Source organism: Aquila chrysaetos, chromosome 7 (assembly GCF_900496995.4).
Source record: "Aquila chrysaetos chrysaetos chromosome 7, bAquChr1.4, whole genome shotgun sequence".
In the NCBI taxonomy this organism is placed as follows: domain Eukaryota; kingdom Metazoa; phylum Chordata; class Aves; order Accipitriformes; family Accipitridae; genus Aquila; species Aquila chrysaetos.
In genome coordinates this window covers 39,441,979-39,468,084 of record NC_044010.1, presented here as the reverse complement: position 1 = coordinate 39,468,084, position 26,106 = coordinate 39,441,979, and the positions used below count along the sequence as shown (strand labels likewise).

The following is a 26,106-nucleotide window of genomic DNA, read 5'->3' as shown; positions in this document are numbered from 1 at the left end:
AGACCAAAATCTTCAACCAGTACTGCAGCTACGTGAGCTGTTGAGGCTCTTGCACGTGAAAAACCAGGAGAGCTGTGTTCACACGTACCGTAAAAATAGCAAAAGCCCACAATTCTCCTCGGGCCTGATTCAAAGCTTGCTGTTATCACCGGGGATCCTTCCACCAGTTTTCAGAAGGCCTCGATCTGGGACCTGATGAATTGAACTTCCAAACAGCTTTTCCCCTGAAATGGAGGGCTTTATGTAGAGCACAGGCTTCCTATCACTTAGGAGCCATTTCTCTGCATTTTTTTATATTTATTGTTGTGGTTGAATTTTTGATGCCTAAACACTGACATCTGAGAAACTTCTCAACATAAAAACGTTAAACTTTGTTGCACTTGAAGTCTGACCGTATAACAAAGAGCAAGCTGTGATCCCTGAGGGTTTTGTGAAGACCTTGATATGTAAATGAACACCTCTCTAAGCATCAATTATTCTGTCAGAAATCGGGATACTATTAGCTAATCACTCAGTTTGAGGGTTATAAAACTGTTATCTCAGTGTTACCACTCTTAATTGTCCAAATTTTAGTGCGCAGTGACTTTACCATTTAAAATCAGTACATGTTAAAGCTATGTGAGCTCTTACATATTTACCTTTCCTTAGACAAGAAATAATTAAATGCTTTTGAAAGTCTTCTAACAAAAATTGGCTTTAAAGAGTTATTCACTACTTCTGCCCTGAAACAAGGCTTTGCTCGTGGAATTTGACATCTCCCATTTCCAGCTCATTTTCTAGCACAAAATGAGAAGCGAGTCAGGTTTTTTTCCTAACAAGCAATGTTTCGTTACTGTTAATAACCACCCCAGGCCTGGCTTGGGGAACCACGGGAGAGGTCGTCCTCCCGCTACCCTGGGAGGGTCTCGCTCCCACTTGCCCATGGCCTCCTCTCACAGAGAGCACAACGGCCGACGCCGGCAGAGCCTGCACGACTTGGGGGCACCGAGGGCAGTTTGGGCATCGCCCAGAGGCCTCAGGCCACGCCATGGCCCACGGACCTGAGGGGTGTCCCTGAAGAGCTGGTCTGGCTGAGGGAGGACATACCTACACCACCACGCCATGGAGATCGGACCTGAGGGGTGTCCCTGAAGAGCTGGTCTGGCTGAGGGAGGACATGAGGGAGGACATACCTACACCACCACGCCATGGAGATCGGACCTGAGGGGTGTCCCTGAAGAGCTGGTCTGGCTGGGGGAGGACATGAGGGAGGACATACCTACACCACCACGCCATGGCCCCCCGGCACGGTAGCGTCGCCTCACCCGGAGGCGCCGGATTTTCTCCTGTCTCCACACGTCCTTCTTCACACGTGCCTGGACCTGGTACTCACCCCTACCTCTCTCCACATTCACCCACCCAGGTTGCTCCGACAGACATGTCCTTACCACGCAAGGCGCATACGGCCATGTTACGCAGCGTCCCGCCGGCAAAACTGCCCTGCTTCAGCAGATGGCTTCCGTCCCGGCAGCCACGAGACCTGACCTGGCGCCTTATTCCCCACCGGTGCCACCCCACGAGTGACGCTGAGCAAGTCGCCATTTCATCTTCATTTTCTCAGCCACAAAACAAAGTATTTCTGCTTCGCATAGTTCAAAACTAGCTGCCAAGCCACGTAAGGACAAAGCATTGTTCTGCATTCAAAGTGCTAAAATTATCACAGTACGAAAACTGGGTATTTGAGGAAGAATGACAAGAACAACAAGCTGCTTTACAGATGTCCCACATCACGGTTCAGGTTACAGCAGGTTCCTGCAAAAAACAGCTGTGGGTTTTGTTCTGGCAGATGACAAGCAAAATGCACAAAATAACACTTTCATTTTAAGATTAATTTATTATGAGATTAATCTATGGACTTCGACAATTCTGTTTATGTTAGGGAAAAAAGATTTCTTCATTCACAAAATAATCACTACATTTTTATAGCCAGGGGATGCGTAGGAAAGCTTTCTCTTTACATACATTTTATCAGGGCATAGAGTTTTAATGAAACTACACGCAACCTAGTAGAAGACACGTAGCAGTGTCTGTCACCGCAGACCCAATAGTCTGTGCGGAATGGATAAAACCAGGGATATGACCACCAGACAGGGCAGGAGGAGCTATGACAGTAAGCCGATAAGCCTTCTAATGAAGTAAAAATCCTTGTACAAGAAGAATCCATTATTAAGAGAACACATTTACTTTTAGTGTTCAAACTGGCAAGCTAATGGGACACTCAGACACACAACAGTTACCCGTTTGCACAAAATCTAAATCAGACCATTTCAGGATCAGTTTTGCCTGTGTTTTGTTGTTGCCAAATCCACTCCCAAGTGTTCCGATGACAGCCTTCAAGCCAATTCTCATTCAGCAAAACACTTAAGTATCTCCTGAAGTGGTCTCACCAGCCTCAAGGAGACCACTTGTTTAACCCTAAACCCACTCAAAATTGATTACACATGTTTACGTTCAACATCAAGCATCTGACAAAGTACTCTGCTGCTTTAGTGCCAAAATCTACACCCAGTGCGGGCTGCTACTCTGTTTCTTATGATGGCTCCATTTCCACACTTACAGCCCAGCATCTGCTCTCCTGGCCAGGAGCTTTAGTCAGCTGAAAAAGAAAGGGAAGGAAGCAGAGCATACAGCTGCATTCACGAATGAGCACAGATTACAATGACACATTTACATTTGCACACAATACAAGAGAGATAAATTAAATACACGCAGCCAAACAGGTGTTGAGCAAGATAGTTCCTATATTTCTAGGATCAGATCACCCTTTCCTTTGCCTGTTTGTTAATAAGTCTGCAAAAGCTTTGAGAGGAGAGTACTTCAATTGCTACACAAGAGTGACAATTTGTCAGCATTACCTGAGCCAGAGAAGGAAGACAAATGCTATCAGATTGCAGAGGAAGATTTAAGAGGACTTCTGCAGTCCATCAGTTTTGCTCAAAACCTGACTTTCTTAAGTACATTACTCCTTTGCGCACCACAGATCCCTGAGCAGAAAGAAAGACACTATTCCAGACAACAAGATCCCAAACTTCACCACACTTGTCAGGCACACCAATTCAGGCCACGGCAGGCAAAACGTCTCTAATGGGTAGGTAACCTCCACAACAAAACCTTTCAGATATTACATGGTATTAGCTTTTAATTGGAAAACAGTCTTTCCCTTCTGCCTTACTGTCTCAAAGGTCTCCAGAGCTGGAAAAGCTATCAATAATTGCTTAGCCATCTTAATCCTACAAACAACAAAAAACTTTACACCATCTCCAACTTGAAACCAAGCATTTTCTCACTGGATCATATAATTCTGACAAGCAGCAGAGAGGCAAGGTTTAAAATAATAATAAAAATGCACAAAAGAAAAATCAAGACCAGTAGAAGACTTAAAGGTTTCTTTTAAAAAAAGTTAAAATGAAAAACAAAGCACCAGTAAGTGAGAAACACAACATTAAAGCCTGTAACCACATATAAACCTTAGCACAGTTATTCACTGTAAGCTCTTCACCAGGATCACTGGGATTACCCGCATGGACAAAGGGAATAAGGACTCTGTTGCTCCACTGATGCCCCTGGTTACATGAGTGATTGCACATGGGCAAATCTATGGTCACGCACACAGGACTCCTCTCCCCATTGCAAAGATTCCCCTGTGCAGGTCTGCTGGCAGAATCAGGGCACAAGAACATAACGCCAAGGCAGGCACTGCACATGCAGGTGTGTACACGAACAACATTTAACATGCTATTGTGCTATAAATCCTTTAGAATTGGGAAAAAGGAGGAATGTGGGCTATAGGAGGCAGAATAGCTATGCAAACTTGTTTTTCCCAGGACTGACATAGAAATTTCTTAACTCTTTTTGAGTTGGAACAACTGAAAATAAGCTATAGGCAACAACAGTGTAGTTCGTGAAACCAGTCAGAAACTTTTTACAGTTCAGTGCCTGAACTTGTCCTGTCTCAAGGCAGTAAAGTACAAGAGGCTACAGCACTTTGCCCATAATAAGAGCTTTTTGTCTGAACAGCAGTGATCTTCTCCCTAGTTTAGCACCAGACAGACTGAAGAGTTTCATATCTACTGTACTTACAGTCCTGCAGAATACATTAATAAAAGCTCAGATTTTTTAAGCTATACTATTTTGTCAAGTTACACCAGTGAGTTTCTTAAGCCTTTTTTTCTATCTCACGCTCTTTTGCTCAGGATTTATAAGGATTACCTAAAATTGAGGTACATACTGTAAAAATCATCAGCAAAGTCAACGTTCCACTTTAATGCTCTGCTGAAGCTCGAAGTCTTAAATATAGCACCAATTTGGTCAAGAGCTGGGTGTGCCCAGGTGACCAAGGCGGCCAACGGCATCCTGGCTTATATCAGAACTAGTGTGGCCAGCAGGAGCAGGGAAGAGATCGTCCCCCTGTACTTGGCACTGGTGAGGCCGCACCTCGAGTGCCGTGTTCAGTTTTGGGCCCCTCACTCCAGGAAAGACATTGAGGTGTTGGAGCGTGTCCAGAGAAGGGCAACCAAGCTGGTGAGGGGCCTGGAGCACAAGTCTTATGAGGAGCGGCTGAGGGATATGGGGTTGTTCAGCCTGGAGAAAAGGAGGCCGAGGGGAGACCTTATCGCTCCCTACAACTACCTGAAAGGAGGCTGTAGCGAGGTGTGGGTTGGTCTCTTCTGTCAGGTGGCTGGTGATAAGACAAAAGGAAATGGCCTCAAGTTGTGCCAGGGGAGGTTTACACTGGATATTAGGAAAAATTTCTTCACCAAAAGGGTTATCAAGCATTGGAACAGACTTCCCAGGGAAGTGGTGGAGTCACCATCCCTGGAGGTATTTCAAAGACACGTAGATGTGGTGCTTAGGGACATGGTTTAGTGGTGGACTTGGCATTGCTAGGTTAACAGTTAGACTTGATGATCTTAAAGGTCTTTTCCAACCTAAATGATTCTATGAATTTACATAAATATGTATTTCAGAAAAGATCACTGCAGTTCCAACTTTTTGAACATTGCTGGGAAATGGAGAACAGAAAAACCAACCCTAAAAATACAGTGATAATTCCCAACTTCAGCTGCATGGCAAATTTCACAGAATAACCAAAACAAAAAAAGGGGGGGGGGGGGAACAAACCAAAAACCAGTTGTAATGAACACCCAGTATTGCCCAGAGGGAAACAACGCAAGTTAAATGAGCTTAGATGGCATCTTCTCTGCTCTGCAGACACTGTCTACTCTTGACACTGGGAGGAAAGGAAAGGCTCATTCCACATATGATCTATCCTTCAAAACAGAGGAGAGCACTTGGGAATTTCTTCCATATTCAAACAGCTGATCAGTTTAAGCATGTTTAAGAAGAGGCTGACCAGTTTCCACCAATAAGTTGAACATCTGGATTCCGTTCCTCCAATGTTTTGCCTCAGACTTTTACATTCCACAGTACCTGAAGCCATATCAAATATATGATTTTAAAAACTTAGCTTTATATGCAGCAGACTGTAGAGCTTCTTGCAGTATGCAGGGCTAGGTCACACTAAGACCTCAGAAGTCTGGAAGATGTACATGAGGAGGCAGAAGAGGCACCAAAAATGGTCATGACCTTCAGATTAGAAGGCTTTATTTTGTGTGTAAAAATACTTCACTCATTTTATGATGGTAGTAAAAATGGAAAGCCAGATTTTTCATCTCATTCTTTAGTGGTTGAACTTTACACCCCAGTTCTGCAAAGCTCATGCTTATATGCCATTAGCTTCAGTGGGATTTCAGTATTTGTTTAAAAACTGCCTGCACACTCAGGTGTTTTGTTGCACCTCATCTGTAAAGCTTAAATATATATATATATATACACACACACATAACATTTATTTTGTTAAAGAAATCAAAGCAGAACAAATAGCAGAGGAAGAGTCAGCAAAATCAATTAATAAATAGCCACAGATACTGATTTGCCTTGAACCTTCCTACAGGCAGGTTGATATAGAAGTGCAACTGTTATTAATGAACATGTTTAACTGTAGAGAATCTAACAGCAACTGCTCATATTAAGCAGTCTTCAATAGGCATAGTAACTGAAAAGATATTATCTGCCCTCCTCTGCTCAAAGGATGTTCCCACTGGCCACACCACTTTTCAGTCCCCTGCTTGACTCAATCAGTAGTTCCAGCTGTCTTTGCAATGTATGGGAAAGGAAGTTAAAGCACAGAAACCCAACAACCTTGTATTCAGCAAGAGCTGTGCTAAACTGAGAAGCAGAGGATATCAAGACAGTCATGGCATATTCCTGAATCCAAACATAGCTCACACATCCAGACCAAGTTAATAATCCTATGTGCAGTTTAGTAGCCCAGATGATTAAGTTCCAGAGAGGTTTAGAAATTTCCCTGCCTGTATTTACGGAAATACACATGTGGATAGCATAGATTTGAACTTCCATGCACACCCGCAAGCTCCACGCCACTGTTGTGCTTCTATTCCTTGCAGGTGTAAGGTCTTTCAGGCACAGAAAGTAATCCCATACCAAGAAGATCCCCTCAGGGCTATACACAGATTAATTCACTGTGTCTCAGTATTGATTAAGGTGCAAACACCATCTTTTAAAGCACAGGTTTTAACTTGCTTCAAGAGAAATGCCTCACACGAGATTCCATCAAAGAACAGTTCTTTCAAAGTCATCATAATCAAAGCACAACTGAAATGCAGAACAGAAAGCTTCAGAATTAGCAAATTCAAAAGAGGTCAGAGATGTCTGAAGTTTGTATGCCAGCAGTAGCTTATGCTTTGTGAAATAAAACCGTCCAATTACACAGAAATCACGCATCTGATTAGGAAAATGCAGGCACAGATTCTTTTCCCAAAAGATAATCTCCTCCCTCCTCCCTTGCCATCTGTGACCTAATGTGACTATGAAGAAACTCTGCAGCTGACACCAAGCCATGAAGGTGTTTCAAAACAGATTAATTACACGTTGAGAAAACTATTGCTTTACACAGAAGTCAGCTAACAAAACAAAACTCCTTTCATGTGCTAGCAAATACTGTGTGACAAAGAAAACACTACTCCTGGCATAAGGCATCTTGTCGTGTTCATTTCAATGAAGTCACATATCTAGAAGGAGGCAGCCATGCCTACATGGTTTACTCTCACAAAAATCAGTGGTGAGATGGAAACTGCATGGACGCAGAAGTTAGTGTTGGTCCAGAAAACTCTGTGAAGTACAATTCACTCCGCTTCCTTTTATGTACACGCGTAGATATCTTAGATACAGAAAATCCAAAGCAAAACACTTTCCACCACTGACTTTGGTTTATTTTTCCCTCTCCAGACTGGCAAAAAGTGGAAGTTGTTCAAGTGGCTCTGACTCAACCCAGGCAGAAGTCCTGCAATGCAGCAGCAGTTAAGGGAAAAGCTGGCAGCCTTAACAAGAGGCTACAAACACCTTTGCCAGCACACACGTACAGTCCAGGAACCTTAGTGCAGTCGTAGGCTGCTCCCAGGTATCTTGTTCCATTGCACATGCATTTGCTTTTTAATCGTGTCTTTAGGGTTAGGATGAGCAGTATATTCAAATACTGCTTGCAGTATACACACATAAAATGACCAAAGGCCTTGGGTAATTGATTTTTAAACACTATTCACTTGAAGCTGTAAAAAAATAATATCCTTCATGAAAATTGTGTCCTTACATTCAATGAAAACAAATGAGGCATTTCCAGAATCCTAATTCTGGAAATTCTAGTTGCTCCGGATTGCTCTTGTGATGTGACATTTTGAGTGATTCAATGGGAAGCAAGGATTTCATCAAATTTTGCTTAAAATGCAATTTCAGGGTTGTAAAAAATATATACATATATGTAGCTGGTTTTCAACAGAAAATTTGTTCAAAGAAAATCTAGACAAAAAGGTGAAACATATGGATGAAAGGCTTCTGTTATTGAAATAAAGTGTTGACTTTGTGGAAAAAAAACAGCTCGACAGGCTAATAAAGATATACTTCGGAGCTGACATTGGTAGACCTTCAAGAGAAATATCAGTCATCTCCTGTGTTGTTCCTTATCTCCCACACAGGCCACATTCCCTTGATTGCTGAACAGTACAACCCACAAGGTACCACAATGATTCATCAAGTAGATGGGCTATGGGGGTCAAGCTGGGAGCTTGGCTCAAAGGGAAAAATCTGAACGCTATGTACATGAACGGTGCTCTCATGAAATGCTGATTTTCAGCATGACCAGCGAGGGGTTTTTTTGTTTGGACTCATCGCCAAATCAAACATTTAAATAACTACGTACAGAGAAAGAGGAAGAAGTTAGCTTCCGTGATTTTTTTAAGCTGGCAAGAGAAGGCGCAAGAGCATCTGTCCTCCCTTATAAAAGGGCTCCACCTGATAAGGATCTTGCAATAAACTGAAATTCAGCAAAACAAAATAAAAAGAACCCCAAAAGACAGGCAAGCAAAAGAAGTCCCTGAACATTTGGAATGGCAGCTAGTTATGCCAGCAGGAGACCAACACGGAGGAGGTTAGAGAAAAATGTTTCCTTTGTTCAGGCCATGAGGAACTCAAAGTTTGATTTTTGCTTAAGGAACTCTTCAATAAATAATGCTAAAAAAAACCTAATGGCAGCATTTCTCTTTATGATCAGGAACAGTCACAGTGCCACAGACTGTTACCAAAGAAAGGACAAAGACTGTCATGAACACTAAAATGTAAATCAATTCAGCTGAACAAAATGTACATTCTTTAATCAATAGGTTTAAGGAGGGTAAACACACCGCATTACATCTACATAAAACACAGCTACCACAGCTGCATACTGCATGATAATATATCTGCTATTCTGAGCACATATGTGGTCTAAGCCAGAAGTTAAGCATATCAGAAAAGCAAAGCCTTCATTATTTACAGCAGCTATGGGGTTGTGCATGGAAAATACAGACAGCTGTTGATCTAGAAGAATTTGCACTCTGTGCTTGACAAACTACAAGAGGCTCTGCAAAGGCTGTCCACACGTTGCCCATGGTCTGGACATCTGTAAGCGTTACTGGTTTCTTTGCTGCTCTCACATGGCATGGTCCACCAGTAATACTTGTCCACAGCTAAACACAGACTCTGTCCCCCATCCTGTCAGACACCAGCTCATCTCAATTATTCACAGCTTTGTCACCAGTCAAATGGACTACAATAGCCTAATTTACCTAAGCACAAAGTTCCAGGCAATTAAGTAAATTCCAGCTATTTTATAAACCTGCAGTATGCCTCCACCTGCCCTCTGTTTTCTAGGCTAGCTTCTCACAGCATTTCTACTGCTGACATATGTTTGGCCCTCTTCTCCACAGTGGTTTAGCAGCCTGAGCCGAGAATTGCCCACCTGCATCCTGCTAGCAACCCCTCCTCTTCTGCCAGGACTTCGGAGATTGTGTGACCCCCTAGACAAACGTGTGACCAGCACCCAGAGGCACTCTATTTCCAAAGCCGCTTTGCTGAGAGATCTTACTTACACATCCTAATAAAAATAAATAAATAAGTAAATAAATAAACTAATTTAAAAAAAAAAAATCAAACTGATGTGTGAATTTGGAGTCATGAGAAAACAATGGGCTGGCAGGGACCTTGAGAGCTTTTACCTCACTGAAGGCAAGCAACACAGGTCTGTTGACAGCATCGTTCAGCTGTGCGTACCTGGTCTCATCAGAGTTTCCTAAGAGCTGGGATGACTGGAATCCTCCAGGAAACCAGATAAGCTGCATACTGGTGAAGTCAACAGCCACCTTCACACAACAGTCGCACTGACTAGTCTGCCTCCAGGCTACCTGAAAGGGTTAAAGACTACCTCAGGCGCTGGGATGAAACCCTGTTCAGATGAACACGCTTTGATGCCGCAGTGGTTTCCATCCCTGACGGCAGGGCACACCTCCATCAGGACAGCAGATCCTGGGGACGAGCCCCCACCTGTGGCACAAACTCTTCTAGCACAAAGGGCTCTCATAGGCCATCGCTACCTTCTACGCTAAGCAGAAGCAACTGGAGTTTTGGGGGTTTTTTGGTTTGGTGTTTTTTTTTTTTTTTTTTAGACTTTTCTCATGAAATCTATGAAACTGAGTTTATAACAAATCGAGCCTGAATTACACATAAAGTCCCACATAAACAAGATGCTTCAGAGGCTTCTTCAACGGGGAAAGGATGAAAGGACAGGGTACATTGTGGGCAGGCGCCCCATTAGATGCACTAGAAGGCTGCAAGATGGAAAAGCAAACTGGGACTCTGAAGAGGCAAACAAATGCTACCACTTATAGATAAGACTGTTATCTTTTAAGATCCAGAAAAAAATAATTCCTGTGAACATACTTCAATATGCTTTTTTTCCCCTTATATTAAGATATTATAGGGTCTTAAATGTAGGCCTACACTTTAGGAACAGATTGAAAAGGCAGAAAAACAGGAGGCCACGTACAGAAGGGCAATAAGGGACTGAAAGAGGTATTACTACTGGTAACTAAAGAGGTAGAACTACTAGTAACTGGTTAATTAAGTAAAGAACATTTAAGCTGAAAGTCTCCTTAATGACAAGTTCCAGTGGATCTTGGGGTAACTTTCCAAAGGAAGAGATTGAAAACTAATCCTGATGTATTCTGAATTGGTGACAGATGGCAGAAATCTTTTTTTTTTTTTAAATGCTGACACTGGAAACTGGCACAACTCAGTATCTAACTTTTAATACTACAGCACCAGATACATTGCTTTCCTCTCTTTATCCTTGATCGTCTCTTTACCCTTGAGTCATGTGTTATTTCTGATGCTCTGCCATTTTAAAAATATTTTTTCAGATTTTATGAGGAGACTAAAAGAAAGGCTCCCTAGGAAAAAAACTCAGCTCTAAGTATCAGACACTACACCAACACTTGAAAACTAGCATCAGGAGCTGCCTGTAATCCATAGGAAACTGTCCAACAAATTCCTAGAAAACAGAATGGGAGTGGAAAAAATGTGAAGTTACTGACTGTGATCTCCTCTTGCTCTTCAGTAAGTGGAGTCACACAGTGTCAGAAGTGACACAGAACTACAGTAAACCCTATGCTGGCAGCAAGCTCCCTTGAGGACTTCTCCCCCGTGCAACTTTTCTTTACCTTCTCTGCTTAAGTCACCACTTAAAAAAAAAAAAAAGGTATCTTCTGTTGTGGCTCACTATCCTCAACTAGCTCAAGCAGGACTTCTCCCCAAGTTAGCTTCAGCTTGTCAGCCTGCATTTTCTCACTAGTTACCTTCTTATGAATAAATACGACTGTAGTCCAGAAGTCTGTCACAGCATACTTTACTTCTCACTTCCATGTGAGCAGCTTCCTTTTAGAGAAATTAGAACCATAAACATTGGTTTACAAAGTCTCTGCTCTAGAAAATTTGTTATTTTATCCACAACACCTGCAAACACCCTGCAAACAGACGAAAGCATTAAGGGCTGTTGGCATTAATACTGGAGGCCCTTCTTGGAAGAAAAATAGAGACTTCTAAGGACTCCAGGACTACTTATGCTTTACTAGTGCTTTGCAAGGATAGCATAAAGGAGAAAAAGCAGGCATTACACCAGGGAGGAAGAGCTGAAGAACAACTCAGAGCCATGTAGGGCAGTCAGCAGGTCAAAAACTGAGCAAAGACAACAGAAAAAGAGGTTGAATAAAAAAAAAAAAAAAACAAAAACACAAAACACCACAAAAAGAGGTGCAGAGGAACTTGACATTTAATAGCAAACTAATCAATTGAAGGAAAAAGTAAACAACTGCTGTCAAGACTTAGGAGGTAGGAATTTAATTTATTTCTGAAGACTAGTATTAAAAACAGCCTCAAAACAAACAGTATTTAATATGGAGTCCACAGCCAAAAGCACAGAAGTTGTATAAACCAAGTGATGAGAACTGGCTTGCTCATTTTGTTTAAAATAATAAATGTTAATCATATCCTAAGGTAGATTCAAAAGTTCTTCTGCTACAGCCAGCATAAAATAATGCTGATTAGATTTTAAAGGAATACTTGAGATACTCCCTCCAAACCCTTGCTCATTTTTCATTAATATTCATGTCAGTGGCAACTCCCAATCAGAAGGATATTCTCCAAGTTCTCACTTCTACTGAAAACAAGAAGGTAAACAATTTTCCTTCCGAAAGAGTGGTTACCAAGGTCGTTTGTAAGGATATTGGCTTAGATGCTCCAGTTCCACTAATGATACATGCGTATCACAGAAGTCACAAAAGTATTACAAAAAAATACACTGTATTGATGGCTTTAGATACAACAGACTTTGATCTTTTGGTGATTCTTTTAAACTGTATCTGCTGAAATTACATGATTGGTGAGAAGCATTAGCTTTATGTTAAAAATATATATATAGCCATACTGCCAAAGACAATGCTCGGAAACTTCAAATGCCCCAAACTAGAAAGTAAATAAAAATAAATCAACATAAAATTCAATTTCCTCAGTCTTTGGAACTCTAACTGCTGGTTTAAAGCAAAAAGAAACCTAGCAATACCAACATAATAACTTAAACAAAATTAATGACCCCAACACACCGAAACCACGTTTCCAGAATTACAGCCTGCTCCTTCAGGAGAGGGAAAAGGGCAGTGAAAATCCACTGCCACTACCAGAAACAGCAAAGGTGACTGGAACACCTAAAAAGGGACCCTAAAAGAAACCTTTTGGAGAGAAGAGGAGCATCTTGCAGTAAATGCTGTGGGCTGCTTCTCCTTTGGTAACCCAGTCCCAGCTTCGGCAGAGCTTCCGCACCGCTCGGCCAGGCGGTGAGCGACCCGGGGATGCAGAAACCACAAGTGCATCCCCAGCTAGTGCAGCACAACAGAGACGGTGACTGTATGTGCCTACCTCTCTCCTCCTCCTGCCTGCACCACATCATTACCAAATATCCAGCAGCACCCTTTCCCTTCTCCCCATCTCTCCCATCCTGCGAGGCCAGGAGCAGATACCAAGAGGCTGTGCCCAGCATCATGGTCCTCAGCAAGAAGGATGATGCCCTTCAGCTCCTGGAAATGCAGCGGCAGGTCCAGCCCCAGCTTCCTGACATCAGGACAGAGCGTGCTTGGAAGCAGCAGGGCTAAGCAGGGAAACGCGAAGTCGTGCTGTATTTGGTGCAGCTATGTTCCCTACGGATGGCCACACTCTGGGTCCCTTTCGTTAAGTGAAGGCTGATGCCTAGCATTGATGAACAACATCTGGCAGGAATGACCAGCTCTAGCAAGCAAGCTGGCAGAGAGTTCAAATTACCAAGGTCAGGGTTCACTTAACATAATTAGGATATAATCCTTTAATAGCCAGTTCTATGAATTTTAGTTGTCCACAAAGGCAGTTTAGTCAAGTTTCATAAATGTCCTGAAGATGGCAAATAGAGGGTCTCAGAAAGAACAAGCCAAACTCACAGCAGAGACATTTTAAAATAACAGATTTATGGATTTGTTTGTATTTTTGTCACATGAAGTTTCTTCTGAGTGTCAAAATATTATGCTATTCAAAGAAACTGGGGACATACAGCAAAGATCAGTTGTTTTGTCTCATGAAGACAAGATAGAGATGCCATCATATTTCTCACCGTTTCCTCCTCACAGAAGCATAAAAGTCTGAAAAACTGACTCATGAGATTTCAGGGCTTGCCATTAAAGGCAGACTGACAACCTGCAAGTTTGTCATACAGACCAGAGATACGGATGTAAAAAGGGAGCATGTCAGACACACTGGGAACTAAAAAAGAAAAAAAAGTTATTAATCCACAGAAAAAGTACTAAGCTAGTAATAATTCTCACAGAAAAATGAAACCATTGCCTAAATCGTTACTAAGAATTAATACACTATAAATAATGTGGAATTTAACCCAAAAATCCAGCTGGAGGTCAAACACATTAGACATATCGCTCCCCGTAACGCTCACACCAGCTCCAACCCTGCCAGCCCCTCGCACATCAGGGCCCCTGGCTTGGCCTCAGAGCCACTCTGTCCCTGCAGCAGGAGCTGGTCCCCATCCCAGCTCTGCTCCCTGCCTCCGGGCTGCTGGGGAAGGTCCCTGTCCCACTGCCAGCCCGCATGGCACCATGACAGCCCTAACCCTGAAGGCTTCTATGTGGAAATTAGAAATTTGAAAGCTCCCCCCCCCCCTTTTTTTTTTTTTTAAATAATCAAAAAATGTCAACTCCACAGTTTTCTACGTATCTCAACCAGGCATGACATTTCACAGAAAATAAATACAATCTCTTCAGCTGGGGAGCCTGCATAGCTTTTGGAAAAAGCCTTAACGATTTGGACCACCCAGACACAAACAAGAAATCAAATGCTCGGGTTCCTTGATTTAGTGCTCTTGCCTTCCATTTCAAATCTGATCCTGTGTCATTAAAAACGGTGAAAGATTCGACACGGATTTCCACTGCAAACAGACCAAATAATAACCAAAGGATCCACACACTTGCCTATCTACAAATGGGCTTTTGAGTTTTGTTGATTTCTTTTCATGATTTAAAGTTTCCCTTCTTTCTTACGAAATTTTACTATGATATGCAAAATTGGAAACGTACAGTCAGTTCCACAGTGTAGTGTGTTTTGTGTGCAAAAGACAATCAGCATTATTCGCCCGCTGTTTATATATAGTCCTGTACTGGCCTTGTTACATCAAAGAAAATGGGATGCTACATTTCGCACAAAATACTAGCAGACGGCAAGGGGTTACACAAGCTGTACACGGCAGCTATCCAGTCATCTGCCTCTCACCGCTCTGCCCTTCTGCAGCGGACAGGCTCTTCGGCATCTCTTATTTGCAAAGGCACCAGTTCAACAGCAGCCTGATACAAGCCAACATTTGCCAGTAAGAAATCAGGCCAAGGGCAACCTCCAACAAGACCTCACAATAAGCTCCCTGGTTCCAACTCCCTCACCCAGCTCGCTCCGAGAACAGAACTCATTTTCGGGGAAAAAGCAGCTATATTACAGGTTGTTTTAACCACCCCTCAACAACCCGCCACCTTGGCAAGAAGCTGTTAGCAGGACCAGTCCATCAGCCAGCTCCCTGACGTACAGCTTGCTCAAGCCTTCAGAAATTTTCAGGAGCTTGTTAACAGGGCTGCAGCACTCTCATCGCAGGTGCCTGACAACTAAAAGCCCAAAAGAGATGCAATCCTGTATGAACTTGTAAGCTGTTGTATACCGTGGAGCCTGCCAAGCCTTCCTCCTCCCCTGCTCACACACGCACAGTATCTCACTGCGATGGCTGGGATTCCTCACAGCTCTTTCCACAGTGGAAACTAGAAGTGACTAAGTGACTAAGAATTAAATAGGATGGTTTTAAAAGAACTGTTTGAGAAATATAATCCAAAACACAAACTGCTGCATCAGCTCCTACAAGGGCTTAGGAGGAGGGTGATGAGAAGAGCCTGCAGTTTGTTGAACGGTACTGGTGCACAGGGCTTTCCAGCTGAACTTTATTTAAATTGTGCAATAACTAATCTATGCAGCCACGAGGTCTTATTTATGTCTTCCCTTTGCGCACTTCTGTTGCCATTTGTCAGTTCCACTTATCATGGTGTCTTTATCCAAGAAAGACTGAGAACATTTTGGAGGGCATGGCTTCCTGTGAACTGGAACCCTGAGAACCATCAGGCTCTACACCACAAAAAAACATTAATAATACATGAATTTATTCTCATGTGTCATGCACTACAATATGAATTTTTTCTGTTCCCTGCCCTGCCTTCTCATTGTCTTTGTGCAATAAAGAATAGCTTTGTTAAAGGCAGAAGAGTAAAGAGAGACCAGGGTTGTGCTTTAGAGACTACATTCACCCACTGCAAATAAATCAAACCTAATTTTCATTGTGAGGGGCTTACAAACATGGAAATATTTTATAACTCAAATGGAGGACTTATTTTCAATTCCTTTGTACTGATCTGTTTTGGCAAACCAGTTTACTCTTCCAACAGGGAAATCAGCTATAAATCAATCATATTATCTTTCCGATGAGGTACAAGTTATCTTTTATTGCACACACAATATATGTGGTTTTTAATGTATGTTATAGCTAAAATGTCTGAATCATTTTACAAGTATGCCACATATTAAAGATTTCCCTACAAACTGCCAGACAAAAATATTGCAAAAGGATGATTTTGGATAAGAGTAAAACAAAGGAACTTTCAGGGCTGCAGTGCACATCCCGTGCTGTTACTGGTATCTAAGAGGTCTGAAATGCCTTGGAGCCATCTAAAGATAGAGTTTAATATTCTTTTTAATATTCTGGTTTTGACATTCAGTTTGAGAGAGGCACAGAACCCCAATTGGAAGCACCTCTCTTAAAAACAGAGCCAAAAAAACAATTCAGGTGTTCGTATTTTCCAAAAAGATGACAAGTTGTCAGCCAGTTAACCACTGCAAGCTTCTAGTGTGCTGGTGGAAAGTGCGAAAAGGTATCAGTGATATCAACAGCACTGCTAGCCATTTATGCAAAAGTTGCCTTCCCTTACCACAGAACTACTCAGGATTTGATGCATTTGACTAGAAATTTTCTTAAACTCAAAGTCAAAGCAAGTTTTCAGTTACTGTTATCTCCCGTTTCTCCCAGACACATATTTCCTACCTCGTTACAACAAATGTCAAGTAACGATGAGAAACTCAAATTGTGGTTCCTGATAGCTACCAACATGGAAACACAGCCAGAAGCTGTAACTGAAGCAGTAACTAGGGCAATGGAAAGAGTAGCCAGAAGAGCATACAGGTATGCCCAGAACCATAGCCAGGCACACGTCACCCCTTTACAGCTTTAAAGACACCCAAGAGCAACCTCTAGCAGTTCCATAACTAAACACACCCACATGGTTTTACTTAATATGATGCACAGCACATGCAATAGTAATAACAGTATTTGCTCTTTATATGAATGTTTTCAGTCAAAGCTCTCCAGACAAACCATATTACAAAGGGGATGCAGACACAGCCTAACCAGCTGCCTTAATGTCACAAAAAGAAATCAGTGGTACAAAGTTGAAGCAAACTACCAGTCAGATGCCTTTACAAAAAATACCTTCAGCGAGACATCCCTTTTTTCCTTACTACAGCAATAAGAAAGGTACCCCCTCTCCGTACGGGGCACTCACATCCATTCCTCTCCTAGAAAAGTAAAGTATGGGAAAGACCTTTTTGTTATTTGTTGGGCTGGTTTTTTTATTTAAACATTTCACTGCCACCGTAACTCAGCACCAGGCATATTGTTTCTGCTGTCTGCCTCTGGGCAGCTTAGAACAGTGAATGTCTGCAAGCCAACGTGTTTTTAATCTTCAAGAATAGCTAGACAGAGGCATGTTAATTTTGGCCTGTTTTACTTATGAGTGACACAATATAACTAGAGAGCCACAATGGATGGACTCAAGACAGGCAGATTTGAATCAAGTAATTACTTTTAACTGCATTGCCCTAAAGTTGACAGTTCTAAAGAAAAATGCAATTGGCATAGGCTTATAACTTCACTCTGAGGCAGGAGTTGGAAGCAGCATCTCCCCCCATCTGGCCAGTCAGTGTCAGGAAGCCTGACAAAAGACCTCTGAGGGACACCAGGATGGACCACAGACCCCAGCAGGCTAAAACTCTCACGGTACAGCCTAAAAGGAGACAGACTTTGCTAAGTGACTCATGTTGCCAGCCCACACTGGTTAAGTGTAGGTTTCGGGTAAACCATGCAGCATGACACGGCACCGCTGGAGAAGCCTGAATACATGACTGCTTTCAAACTGCAATGCTATTCTTAGTGGATATATGTACAACACGTCTAAATCCAGCACCCTAAACAGCAATGGCATTTCCTGAAAAGAACAAGAAGAGGGCAAGAAGTAGGGAAGAGTAAAATCAGATGTCTTCAATCACACTGCTCAAATTGTAAGAAAGCCTGTCTATTCAGTGTTGTGACAAATTTTAAATTTTACACGACTGGAAAAAAAGGGGTTCCTTCTGTAACACCACCACAGTAATTTCAGAATTTTCAAAACAAACTTTCCTTATAACATAAACTTCTAAAACATCCAAATTGCATATGTCAAGTATTCTCACACATGTATATTTTTATCCACTGCAAGATCTGGAGCAAGTGACAGCAGTAACATAAAATTTAACGTTGTATATTTTCCTGCAAAGCTGCAGAAGTTTCTTTGAGCCTTCCTGAAGGACACAGCTGCATGTCACAATTCAAAGACTATACAAATCAAAGACATATATACACATACATAGATACTTACCAGTTTCAAACAAATGAATGCAATCAAGAATCTTTACGATATGCATCTTGCATGTTTTGGTTGTGGGAGGTCCCGTCCCCCCCCCGAAAATAGCTCATAATGACCCGTCTCAGAAGAGCAACCCAGAACACATATCTTTTCAAGCATTCTCATTTCTTTTTGAGCTCTGTGCACTGAGCAAAAAACTTGGTCTCTCAGAGCAGCTAACCTAAACTCCACTGATGGCATCTGTCCTCAGATGAAGACACAGTTTCATTGAGTAAGCAAAAAGCATGAAGTTATACAAACTGCATCTGCTCAAACGGCAAAAACCTTTGCCAAAAGCACCCAACTGCCCCTGGCTTGAGTTGCACAGGCTGGCAGAGGCTCAGTGCTCCTGCACGGCTGGGGATGTTTCCCTCTCCCAGCCTGTAATTTGCCCTGCACACTGCTGGGAGGGGAGAGCAGCTCTCCCAATTACTGAGCTAACCTTCGACAGCTGAAACCAGGGCAGCAAAGACCTACAGAAGGCCAGCTGAAAGAGACAGCACCATCAAAAGCAATAACATGGGTCCTACCCTCGTTGCTTATTTCACACCAAACAGCACGAGAGGGTAAAGGAAGACATCCTAGATAAATTTATGTGAGCCATGTCCTGATTTGGCCTCGCCAGTGGGCTTCCCCCTCCCCAGAGGCTTGCAGCAACTCGCTGCCAGATCACACATGAAGCCACCACGTTACTCACAGTTGGGGGGAGTCGAGAAAGCTGGGCAGCCTGCCTCAAAGTCAAGAGCTGAGTTAAAAATACGCAAGCAGGAGAGTAGAAAAACGTTGAAAACTGCCGCCCGGGTGAGAGAAGAGGGGATGCTTCCAGCAACGCAAAACAGGAACAAGAGTAGGTTTGGGAGAAAGCCATTTTGGAAATCTCTCCTATACTGCAAACATGCCCAGGAGCCCCGGCCAGGGCTGGACCTGGCTCCTACTGCGTTAGCACCTGAACAAACAGGGATCGAGGCGAGGGATCCTGCCCAAGGTCTTACACGCCAGGAATCAGGCAGCAGGGATGGGCAGGAGGAAGCCCAGGACAGCCGGGGAGAGGAGGAGTAGTCCATCCTGATCAGCAAAATCAGGCCACAGTTGTCTAACGTTTCCTGAAGGGAAAACACAACACCCAAAAGTAACAAAAAAAAAAGAGATGCTGTTGAGAAGGATATGAAGGAACGCAAAGTAGCTGCTTTTGCAAGGTAGCATCTGCTAAGTGCTAGAGAAGAAAGCACAAAAATAGCACTAAAAATAAAAATCGGGAGTTGGTGATGAAGGCCAGCCAGCCAAACTGGGGAACTGCAGCACAGCCAGTCCAGTGAGTTCTGTTTAGGAAACAAGCAAAAACCCATGAGCAATACTTTCTCCTCAAATAAGCCTTTTAGCAGAAAAGTTGCATTTTAACAGTATTCCAGCACCAAGATATTTTGACAGATTCACTTCGGCATGCTGGTAGCAGGCTCTTAACGTTCTCCCATGCTAAATGCATTCTCGCTCCATCTTCACGGAACTGAATAGGGGGATGTAATTTTAGACATTTCTCTCAGGGAAAATCCCTGCAGCTGCCAAGAAACACTAGTTAGAGATAATGGTGGGTGGGGGAAGCATTTGTCATCCTGATGTTGCATTTGACAGAGCTTTACTCTCCATGTAAGTACTCTTTCCACATTTCTGTGCATTATGTACACAGCAAAGACACCATTTACTTCCTCAAGCACAACAAAACCTTGTCAAGATTATTAAGGCAAACCAAAGGAAGATACTGACAAATCTGAGCTTCCCATATGTATTAACTTATAATAAAATTAAATTTTAAAAAATTTAAAAATTAGCGATTAAATGGGAAATTTAATTTATTTCCATGGGTCTCTCAAGAAATATAAAAATCCTTTCTCTCTTCATGTAAAGATATGCCAAATGACAAGTTGAAGTGGTTTCAAACTCTGGCAGAGCTCTTAAGTGGCTATTTCAAGTTACAGGAAAGATCAGAATCGTTAAAGTTAAAACCTGTAATTTGGAGCCACTTTCAAGGTACTGCAGCATAAATTTTCAGTTTGAACAACCTTAACAGTGCCCTTTAAATATAATCAATAGTTAGAAACAGTGGCGGCGAAGTGCCAGCCAGCCATGTCCTGTACGCTGAGCCATTCGTTTACTGTGCTAAAAAAATTGAAGTGAATGCCTTATGAAACAGACAATCCCCAGCACACCATAATTTTTAATGTGTAACATAACTTGAAACAGCAACTTAAAAAATAACAACCAACAAACACAGCCATTTCAGAAGCACAAAAATTAGCCAAGTATCTAGTGGAACATGTAATTTGTTACCCCATTTGGGGAAAAAACATTTGTACCTTCAGAAGTTTCACAGAAGTACCGTGAAAGACACAAAGCTTGACAATATTAAATTACACTCTGTATTACAACACAGTATACATTACAATTGCATGAAGTATTAGATTACTGATATGCTTTTTGGACAAAAAATTAGTAGTGTGATGGGGCTGGAGGTAGGGAGGGATGGGAGTGCTGGTGTTTGCCTCTTCATTGCTCTCCACTCCAAAAAAATCACACTAGCGGGCTGGGAACCCATTCCTTGGAAACAGTCTCTCCCAAGGAAGATGCTCCTGCAACCCTGACACTATCTAATCTCACGTATGGCAGCACAGTACAGGGCTCAAGAGTTAAGACTATTGTATTAGTACCTAAAATCTTAAGTATGTTTTTACGCATCAGTATATTTTCATACATGATTCATCATTTGTGTCTCTACAGCACACCCATGCAAATGGTGCTCCTCACACACTCTCTGGCCTTCAGACAACTATGGTTTATCAACAGTGCATTGAGACATCTCACAGTGTGGGCTGAAGTCCATGCCCATCCCCAAACTCCGTCCTTCCTGTAAATCAGTACACAGCAGTATCTAAGTAGTAGGCTTTTTACAAAGGCATCTCCAACAGGGAAAAGAAAGGAAGAGCAAGTAAGTCTAAGCAACTTGCCTAAGGTTATATATCAAACATGCAAGGAGTCTGAATTTTCAACCCAATGGCTTATTCAACTGAATGCCGATACAATAGCATGCCAAATCTTGTTCCCTGCACCTTCATCAGCCACAAACTTGACCCAATTGATACCCATCCCATTCATATCTCTAAACTGAGAGAAAAACATATATTTCAGTAATACTCATTTACAACTACTGGCTTCAACTGAGAGATGAGAAGACTACAGTAAAACACACCTCAACATCAACATTTCCAAATTGTTTTGAGAATAGATGTTTTTGATAATCCAAGTTATAAGCTCAATCATAGTTTTCACAAACAAGATCCTTACCTGTACCAATGGCAATCTCAACTGCAAGTTTTTATAAACACTGCATTTATATACTTTAGATGTTCGGGAAGCCCGTGTCATGTCTGCTAGCATTTACTACTGCAGCGGACCAACAATAGAAGGGATACAGTAGCTTGCAGGCATGAAGAATAACTGCCGTTGACTGTTCTATTGCACCTCCTGTACCATCTCCAATGCTCGCCTAGACTTAACTGCACAAGTCATTATATGCAATTAGTTTGCCTGTGCTCTTTAGCAAGGTGTATTTCACTGTGAGAAAAGGGACAGCTGAAAAATTCACAAAAAGCACCTCTCAGAAAATTTTCTTAATTTCACTCTTTGTTTATGTGATCTCCCCCTGGACATTTCAGTTGCACCGAAGCCCCCAGGTGTTACTGAAGAGCTAGCAGTCTGAGCAGGCCTAGCACAGAGGCTGCGATGACCCGGTTACCTAAGGACCACTCAGAAAGAAATGCAGTGCTTTCATAACGCTTAAAGCCGTGAGGAGTTTTCAGTAGAGAATTACTACAGTTCATGACGATGGCCCGCTTCACACAAGAAAATATGAAAGCAGCGTCAGGGGATGAGTTAACATTATTGATTGATATAAACATGACATACCTGTTGTATTTGAGGTCACTTGAGAATGTCATTTCTATTAGGCTTCTCTGCTGCTGGAAGTCTTATTCATTCATATGCAACCATCCAGCTAGCTGGAGCTTATTTAGAGGGAGCCAACCTGTCCAAAGCACAACTCTTTGGATAAAGCTGTGCCTTAGGACATACTTATGTGCTTGAATTCACCTGCTGGTTTTTGTCTGGTACTTGGACTGCAAGCAATTTGAGGACAGCAATTGCCTTCTACACGTTCTGGGCTTAGCCAGCATGCACAACACCTAGGTCTGTGCCCACCACAAGCTCGCTATCAGCACCCTCAGGTTCAGGGGACCCACGGGCACAGAACTAAGCACACAAGTGGATCCTGTACATACTTCTACACAAATTGTCACCTAAGATTAATAGGCAGACAGTAAGCTGTATGTAAAAAAAAAAAAACCAAACAACAAAAAAACCCTCAGCTGACACAACGGGCCCCACCCTTGGCAATGCAGAACGCCAGCTGCTTAGGGCCCTGGAGACTGTTTCTTGACCATTTTGCAGCTTGGTCTGATGGACAGGAGCTACAAGTGGGAATCAAGTTAATTGCAATGCCAGGTTTTTTTAAAGCCTGCCGTATGACTCTAGGCAATGTTAAATATTTACTTCCTTCAGTTTTGTCCTCCTATCCTTTGTCTATTTACAGTATAAACTCAATTGGGCAAGGACTGCCTCTCTGAACGGCTGCAGCACTCGGAAGGCTCACCCACAGATACACCCCTTGCTCTACAACGCAACTTTGAGAAGTGCTACCCTTTCCACAACCAGACTTCCATCTACTCATATTTAATCCAAATATATACATATGTTACAAGCATACCACACATATACATCGTTTTCCATTGAACTAAATCTTCATACAGCTTTTGAAAATAGTTCTGTAGTATCACATGGTCTTCAAGGGATTTTAATGGCATCTCTCTCCAGGTTCACAGTCCCTTCCCACCAATAGCCTGTTCCAACGCACAGTTTCTTTTTTAATGCAGTATAACCACTTCCCATTGATTTTATCATAGATCAGCTTTTCCTTTCATCTGTCTACTAAAAGTGTAAAGACACAAGTACAACAGTCTTACACTGTGCAGTGCCTCTTGATTTCATCTCCATGTGCCCCAAACACCAAAGAAGTGATTTCCGTACGTATATACGTATGTATGTCCAGCTGTAACCTCACCCGGCACTACTGGATGGTCAGCACTGCTCTGCCTGAGCCCAACAGGGTAAGGATCTACACTGGTCTTTCACAGCTCAGAAAACCAGAAAAGAAGAGATGGGAGAAGCTCTGGGGAAGAGTAGTAGGAGAACCTGATGAGAAGGAGTCGCTGAAGAGCTCAAAGATCGTCTCTCCCTCTAGTCCTTAGGGAAAAGGTTTTAAGCTTGTTTTAACTTCCAAAAGGTACATCTCAAACGTTCCTGAAGATCAAACAGACTTTTCTCTGAGTGGTGCCATCAGAGAGGTTTTGTCAGTGCATCGCAGGCTTTGAATGGAACAACGTGAAAAAGACCATGGGCATCCTTTCAAGATTTGAAACTACCGTTACAGATAATACAGCAGCTGCTTCTAATGCTTTTAAGTATTTTAAGAATTTTAAGCATTCAGATATTTTTCAGTTGCCTTCCTTATGCCAAGCAGATAGTTAATTCAACGACATTTTCACAGGCGGAATAGTGCCTTGATTTTCACTGCCTACGATCAAATATTGATCGCAGAACTCTGTTTACGGCATGTAAATTATTTCTATTTAGTGTGGTGTTCACCGTAGTCTTTGGGTTACAGAGCACAAATGTTCTACACTAAAAACTTCAGTGTTACCAAATTATGAATTCAAGAGCTGATTAGACTATTTCTGGTGTTTAGATAACAATCTAATACTTAAAATAAGCATTTTGTATTAATCCAAAATAGATTGTTTGGCTTTGTCTACAAAATAGTCAAGCGTCAACTTCCTGGTTAACAGTTCACTAAAGTATGTGCATGTATAATCTGTATTCGAGAAGGCCACATACACACGCATCCTATGGAGATTTTTTGAAGAAGCCTATTTTAGTTTACTTAATGGCACTCTGTGCCTAACGTGTCCAGAGTTACACACCAACACAGTACCATTAAAGAAAATACCTATTTACAGTTTCACTACATTTCATATTGAGAATAAAGATTTGAAAGAGTATCACATTTTCTCTATTAAAAACCAACCAAACAAAAGAAATGGAACATGAAACCTTAACTTTATATTAGGGTTTACAAATACAGCTGCTGATGATTTAAGCTCCTTGGAGCCTTTGACACCAAGCATAAGAGGAAAATTGGACTTTCAAATGAGTGAAAGCTGAAACAAGCAGGCTGTTGTGCAGCCAACTTGAAGATTACATGCGAAAATTAGATTTTTGAGATTGGAGAAGTTACATTTGGCCTTTTAGGAAGAACGAGAAGGACAGGATATTAGCATCCTCTGCAAACTAATTGAAGACTAACATTCACATGAACCACAAAGTAAAGCATTCAGTCATCTTCCTAAGAAAATAGAGTTTGGCAGTACAATAGTCCTCAGAGAAATGCCAGGACAGAAACTTCTGTTGTCTTTGTTGATTTAGCAACTGATGTGTCCAATACCTTAGTGTTTTGTAAAGAAAAAGCATAAAAGTGCGTTCCAGCATCTTTCGTGTTGGAAAGAAGCCACTTGAAGCATGCCAACAAAAATAAGAAAAGCTAACTTCAGCTCACAAATACCATCATTATGCCATTTTATGCCCCTCCAGGTGCAGAACTATGTCTTAAGTAGGGATAGCTCCTGGATACAAAAAAATAGGTATCCTCAACAAACAGAGGTTCTCTGCATGCACAGCTGTGAATTGTATTAGACACCTTTCTCACCTGTTCATTGCCTGGCCTCACTGTCAACCCACGGTAACGCACCTCAATTTGAAGCAATACCCACTTACTTCGAAGGCTGTGTTCTGACCACCCAATACTCATTGACTACACCTGTTAAACCACCACTGCATGCCAGTTTACACTGGCTTCGCTTGCAATACCCGCCAAGTCAGCAACGTTTAATCTGACAAGATACAGCTGCTTTAAAGGAGCAGGCAGACCTACATACTGCTTTCCTTTTGTCATGGCAATGGACCTAAATTTGAGCTCATTTCAAATTTTGCTAAAGCAAACGCAAATAATTAGAAGTGAAATAGCACAGGCATACTTTTTTTTTTTTTTTTTTTAATTACTAGAAGCGTAAGAACCCAGCCAGATTCACCCTTTCATTCTTCACACTGGAAACTGAGATAAGCTTTGTGTGTGCGTGGTCACACGCAAGCAACAAAAACTGGTGAAAGACGTGTCAGTGCCAAGGTCCCGGAGCCAGGGCTGGTAGATCAGACATACTCTCGCCCCTTCTTTACAATTAAGGACGACGCAGAGTCTCTCTTCAACTCAAGCGACTCCGAGCGGGTGCCTTCTCCTTTCTCAGTCCTCTGCGAGTTTCCCAGCAGATGCAGATGGGATGCCCCGCGCGAAAACGCGACGGGCTACCCACCCACCTGCACTCCGCATGTTTAAACCCCCAAACCGATAAAAGTTTTCATCGCCCCTCAGGCTTCACTTGAGCTGACGAGCCAAGGGAAGGACGAGGCGGAGGACGACACAAAGCGCTCCGGGCGGGGAGCGAGCAGCAGCAAGGATCCCCGTTCCCCCCGCCATGGCGGGACGCCCCTCCGGGCCGAAGCGCGGCGGCGGGTGGGCGGGCAGCTCCCCCCTCCCCACACCCCGCTGCCCGGCGTGAGGAGAACGGCTCCC

At 42.5% G+C, this 26,106-nt stretch overlaps 1 protein-coding gene across 2 annotated transcripts in view; it reads right to left on the bottom strand.

The window, feature by feature from the left end:
• The window catches only part of SRPX (sushi repeat containing protein X-linked), a 50,918-nt gene that overhangs the window by 24,597 nt on the left and 215 nt on the right, over positions 1–26,106 (bottom strand). The gene's annotated exons all lie outside the window — the stretch shown is intronic.